Source organism: Balaenoptera acutorostrata, chromosome 2 (assembly GCF_949987535.1).
Source record: "Balaenoptera acutorostrata chromosome 2, mBalAcu1.1, whole genome shotgun sequence".
NCBI classification, from domain to species: domain Eukaryota; kingdom Metazoa; phylum Chordata; class Mammalia; order Artiodactyla; family Balaenopteridae; genus Balaenoptera; species Balaenoptera acutorostrata.
Genome location: NC_080065.1, coordinates 183,622,611 through 183,628,610, shown reverse-complemented (window position 1 = coordinate 183,628,610; position 6,000 = coordinate 183,622,611). Strand labels below are relative to the sequence as shown.

The window sequence follows — 6,000 nt, the reverse complement described above, 5'->3', positions numbered from 1 at the left end:
TAGGAAATGCCTAGCAAGATAAAGTTACTGCTGCTACACTTTTGGTAGACTGAGGTACAAATGTCACCTGCCCTTATGATTACCTCTAACTCTAGTACCGCCCCCTGCATTAATGATTCCAAGGTAGCTGGTTTTACTGTTTCCTGGCACACTACACATCTCTAGTTCCTTTCACAAACATCATCTAGAGGACCTGAGACAATGGCTAGAAACGCCAGTCTGTCCTCTCACCTGGAAAAGGAAATCCGTGTGCCTGAAGGGAAAACAGGACAAAATTCAGGCTGGGGCCAAGCTGCTTTTGAGAGAGAAGCACCTGTTTTCAACACATTTCTATTAAAAGCAGGGAGTGTACAGGCTGGGGTCGGTGAGGAGTGGGGAAGAGGTAGAGTGATATCACTGCCCCAGTCACTACTACAGCAGCTCATACTAACCTCCAAAATGCTCTGGAGTCCAAATATTATCCCATTTTGAATCAGGTAAAAAAAAAAAAAGTTACCTGAATTTGGCCCAGTATGACAACGGATATAAGTAAAGGGTATTTTTTTAAAAAGAGGTGGCAGTGTGAGAATTTAAAATCAGTCACATAAAACAATCAAGAAAGGGGTAGGGGAGAGACGTGTCCAGTACAACCTGGACAACCTTTCTTTCTGCCCTTAAGTGCCTTTTGGAGGATTTCTTGGAAGAGCATGTAAGAAGATGCTTAACTCCATACTTACATATTGAATTGTTTCATCTTAGTCATCAGTTTTTTTTAAAAATAAATTTATTTATTTTATTTATTTATTTTTGGCTGTGTTGGGTCTTCGTTGCTGAACGTGGGCTTTCTCTAGTTGTGGTGAGCGGGGGCTACTCTTCATTGCGGTGCATGGGCTTCTCATTGTAGGGCTTCTCTTGTTGCGGAGCACAGGCTCCAGACACGCAGGCTCAGTAGTTGTGGCTCACGGGCTCTAGAGCACAGGCTCAGTAGTTGTGGCGCACGGGCTTAGTTGCTCCACGGCATGCGGGATCTTCCCGGACCAGGGCTTGAACCCGTGTCCCCTGCATTGGCAGGCGGATTCTTAACCACTGCACCGCCAGGCAAGCCCCAGCAATCTTTTTTTTTTAAATTTATTTATTTATTTTTGGCTGTGTTGGGTCTTCCTTTCTGTGTGAGGGCTTTCTCTAGTTGTGGCAAGTGGGGGCCACTCTTCATTGCAGTGCGCGGGCCTCTCACTATCGCGGCCTCTCTTGTTGCGGAGCACAGGCTCCAGACGCGCAGGCTCAGTAATTGTGGCTCACGGGCCCAGTTGCTCTGCGGCATGTGGGATCTTCCCAGACTGGGCTCGAACCCATGTCCCCTGAACTGGCAGGCAGATTCTCAACCACTGCGCCACCAGGGAAGCCCAGCAATCAGTTTTTAATACTCCAAGGTAACAAGAAAGAAAAGATCTGATTCTTTTACTAAACGCTAGAGAGTAGGACTTTCTTTTAAGAGGCATCACTTTTACAAGAAGAATGAGCTAGGCTACCATTATTCCTTTATCAAGAATAAAGGAATTGTGGTCTCTCATGGAGAGGTTATAGCTCCTGACTTCTCTGACTTCTTGTTCTTGGACAAGGCAGCTGCTTGCTTCAGGAGCTCTCGGTTTTTGGCCTGCAGTTGTTCTGTAACTTCTTTGTGGGTTTTCTCCATCTGGTTCATTTTGGCTCTCATCTTGAGATTCTTGGTATTGAAAATCAGCCTTCAACTCCGTGACCTTCTTCTCTTTCTCTAAAATCATTTCATCCTTTTGATGCAGCATCTTCTTCTGAGTGGCTACTTCTTCCTTCAGTTGGGCAATGATGACAGAGTGGTCAGTGCCTGGTGAGTATAGAGCCAGGTCTGAGGACAGGCTATCGCCATTGGTTGTGATCAACTCAAACCTGGATTTTTTTCTTTGGGATTTCATTTTGAATTGAAGATGTAGAAAGTGTTTTCTGACTGTTATAATGGCTGCCACCACTCAGTCCACTGCACTGCTCCTTCTCCTGGTGGCCGACACGGGAACAACTGCTCAGGTGCTTCCTCTGCTCTTTGGTCTTCTGAAGGACCCGTTTGTATGGAAGTGTGGACAGCCAGCATAACAATTTCCCGTCTACCTTTTTTCTATCATCTTTCCTGTCAAATGCACACTGCTGCTTGCACTGTTCACAAGAACATGGTGGTCCATACTTCTCTGAATTTGTGCAGCGCTGGCATTTGTTGCCAATAAATGCTGCAGTTACGTTGCAAAGCTGACGAGGTTTGGGCGTTCCATACAACTGCACAGTCTGAGCACATTTCTTGCATACTGTATTGGTTTTACTCTCCTGCTGGTACTCAGTCCTACAGCAGGTGCACTTCACAACAGGGTGTACAATCCGACATTCCTTGCACAGCTGCTGCCCCTGAGACAGCGCCTCGAAGGGGAAGCGCTGGTGGCATTTGGTGCAGGCGTTGCTCACTGCCCTACCGGCCCCGCCTGCTGCTTTCTCTCTTGTGTGTTTCTTTGGAGAAATGTCTATTCACGTTCATTGCCCATTTTGGATTTGGTTGTTTGGGTTTTTTGTTGTTGAGTTTTAGGAGTTCTCTATATATTCTGGATATTAATCCCTTATCAGATATATGATTTGCAAATGTTTTCTCACATTCTATGTGTTGCCTTTTTACTCTGATGATAATGTCTTTAGATGCACAAATTTAATCTCAAGCAGTCCAATTTGTCCTTACTGTTTTGTTTTGTTACCTGGGCTTTTGGTATCATATCCAGGTGTCATATGCAGGAAATTGCCAAATCCATTGTTACGAAACTTTTGTCCTGTTTTCTTCTAAGAGTTTTATTGTTGTAGGTCTTACATTTAGGTCCTTGAGCTATTCAGAATTAATTTTTGTATATCATGTTAGGTAAGCATCCAACTTCATCCTTTTCCATGTGGATATCGCATTTCTCAGCATTGTCTGTTGAAAATGCCGTCCTCTCCCCATTGGATGGTCTTTTCACTCTTGGTAAAAAATCACTTGATTGTATAGGAAAGGGTTTGTTTCTGGGCTCTCTATTCTATTCCCTTGGTCTATTTATCTGTCTTTATACCAGTACCACACTGCTTTGAGTACTGTAGCTCTATAATAATTTTTGAAATCAGGATATAGGAGTTGTCCAGTTTTATTCTTCTTTATCAATATTGTTTCGGCTTTTCAAGACCCCTTGAGATTCTAATTTGAATTTTATGATGGGTTTCTCCTTCTGCAAAAAAAATCATTGATTTTTAAAAAATTATTTTATATTGGGGTATAGTTGATTAATAATATTGTGTTACTTTCAGGTGTACAGTAAAGTGATTCAGTTATACATGTATCTATTCTTTTTCAAATTATTTTCCCATTTAGGTTATTACAGAATATTGAGTAGAGTGTTCTGTGCTATACAGTAGGTCCTATTTTAAATATAGTAGTGTGTATATGTCAATCCCAAACTCCCAATATATCCCTCCCTCCACATCTTTCCCCTTTGGTAACCATACGTTTGTTTTCTAAGTCTGTGTTATTTCTGTTTTGTAAATAAGTTCACTTGTATCATTTTATTAAAGATTCCTCATGTAAGTGATAGCATATGATATCTTTCGCTGACTTACTTCACTTAGTATGATAATCTCCAGGTCCATCCATGTTGCTGCAAATGGCATTATTTCTTTTTAATGGCCGAGTAATACTCCATTGTATATATGCACCACATCTTCTTTATCCATTTCTCTGTTGACAGACATTTAGGTTGCTTTCATGTCTTGGCTATCGTAAACAGTGAAACAGTGCTGCAGTGAACATTGGGGTGCATGTATCCTTTCGAACCATGGTTTTCTCCAGATATATACCCAGGAGTGGGACTGCTGGATCGTATGGTAGCTCTATTTTAAGTTTTTTAAGGAACCTCCATACCGTTCTCCATAGTGGCTGTACAAATTTACATTCACACCAACAGTGTAGGAGGGTTCCCTTTTCTCCACACCCTCTCCAGCATTTATTATGTGTAGACTTTTTGATGATGGCCATTCTGACTGGTGTGAGGCGGTATCTCTTTGCAGTTTTGATTTGCATTTCTCTAATAATTGGTGATGTTGAGCATCTTTTCATGTGCCTTTTGGCCATCTGTATGTCTTCTTTGGAGAAATGTCTCTTTAGGTCTTCTGCCCATTTTTTGATATTCAGTTGCATGAGCTGTTTGTAGATTTTGGAGATTAATCCCTTCTCTCTAGCATCATTTTCATATATTTTCTCCCATTCTGTGGGTTGTCTTTTCATTTCTTTATGGTTTCCTTTGCTGTGCAAAAGCTTTTGAGTTTAAGGTTCCATTTGTTTATTTTTGTTTTTATTTCCATTACTCTAGGAGACAGATCAAAAAAGATATTGCTGCAATTTATGTGAGTGTTCTTCCTATGTTCAGGTCTTTAATCCATTTTGAGTTTATTTTGTGTATGGTGTTATGTGTAGAAGTCCAGTTTTCCCAGCACCACTTGTTGAAGAGACTGTCTTTTCTCCATTGTATATTCTTGCATCCTTTTCTTAGATTACTTGGCCATAAGTGCATGGGTTTACTTCTGGGATTTCTATCCTGTTCCATTGATCTATATTTCTGTTTTTTTGGTGCCAGTTCCATACTGTTTTGATGACTGCAGCTTTGTAGTATAGTCTGAAATCAGGGAGCCCGATTCCTCCAGCTCTGATTTTCTTTCTCAAGATTGCTTTGTCAGGCTTCCCTGGTGGCGCAGTGATTGAGAATCTGCCTGCCAATGCAGGGGACACGGGTTCGAGCCCTGGTCTGGGAAGATCCCACATGCCGCGGAGCAACTGGGCCCGTGAGCCACAATTACTGAGCCTGCGCGTCTGGAGCCTGTGCTCCGCAACAAGAGAGGCCGCGATAGTGAGAGGCCCGCGCACTGCAATGAAGAGTGGCCCCCACTTGCTGTAACTAGAGAAAGCCCTTGCACAGAAACGAAGACCCAACACAGCCATAAATAAAAATAAATAAGTAAATAAATAATTAAAAAAACAAAAAAACAGAGCACTGGACCTCACCCCCAGAATTTCACTTAAAAAAAAAAAAAAAGATTGCTTTGTCTATTTGGGGTCTTTTGTGTCTCCATCCGAATTTAAAAATTTTTTGTTCTAGTTCTGTGAATGACATTGGTGATTTGATAGGGATTGCATTGAATCTATAGATTGCCTTGGGTAGTTATAGTCATTTTGAAAATACTGATTCTTTCAATCCAAAAACATGGTATACCTTTCTGTCTCTTTGTGTCAACTTTGATTTCTTTCATCAGTGTCTTATAGTTTTTGGAGTACGGGTCTTTTGCCTCCTTAGGTAAGTTTATTACTAGGTATTTTATTCTTTTTGATGCAGTAGTAAATGGGATTCCTTAATTTCTCTTTCTGATCTTTCGTTGTTAGTATACTATTAACTTTGTATCCTGCAACTTTACCAGATTCATTGATGAGCTCTAGTAGTTTTCTGGTAGCATCTTTACAATTTTCTACATATAGTATCATGTCATCTGCAAACAGTGCCAAGTTGGATTCCTATTATTTCTTTTTATTCTCTGATTGCCATGGCTAGGACTTCCAAAACTATGTTGAATAAAAGTGGTGAGAGTGGGTGACTTCCCTGTTGGCACAGTGGTTAAGAATCTGCCTGCCAATGCAGGGGACATGGGTTCGAGCCCTGGTCTGGGAAGATCCCACATGCTGTGAAGCAACTAAGCCCGTGTGCCACAACTACTGAGCCTGCACTCTAGAGCCTGCAAGCCACAACTACTGAAGCTTGTGCACCTAGAGCCTGTGCTCCGCAACGAGAAAAGCCACTGCAATGAGAAGCCTGAGCACCGCAATGAAGAGTAGCTCCCGCTCGCCGCAACTAGAGAAAGCCTGTGCGCAGCAACAAAGATCCAACACAGCCAAAAATAATAAAAACAAAAAGAAAAACAGAAAACAACCCAGGCTCGTTGACT

At 41.8% G+C, this 6,000-nt stretch overlaps 1 pseudogene; it reads right to left on the bottom strand.

Annotated features, from left to right (window-relative positions):
* Positions 1-1,474: 1,474 nt before the first annotated feature.
* Positions 1,475-6,000, bottom strand: part of LOC103018250 (protein FAM76A-like) — a 64,178-nt pseudogene continuing 59,652 nt past the window's right edge.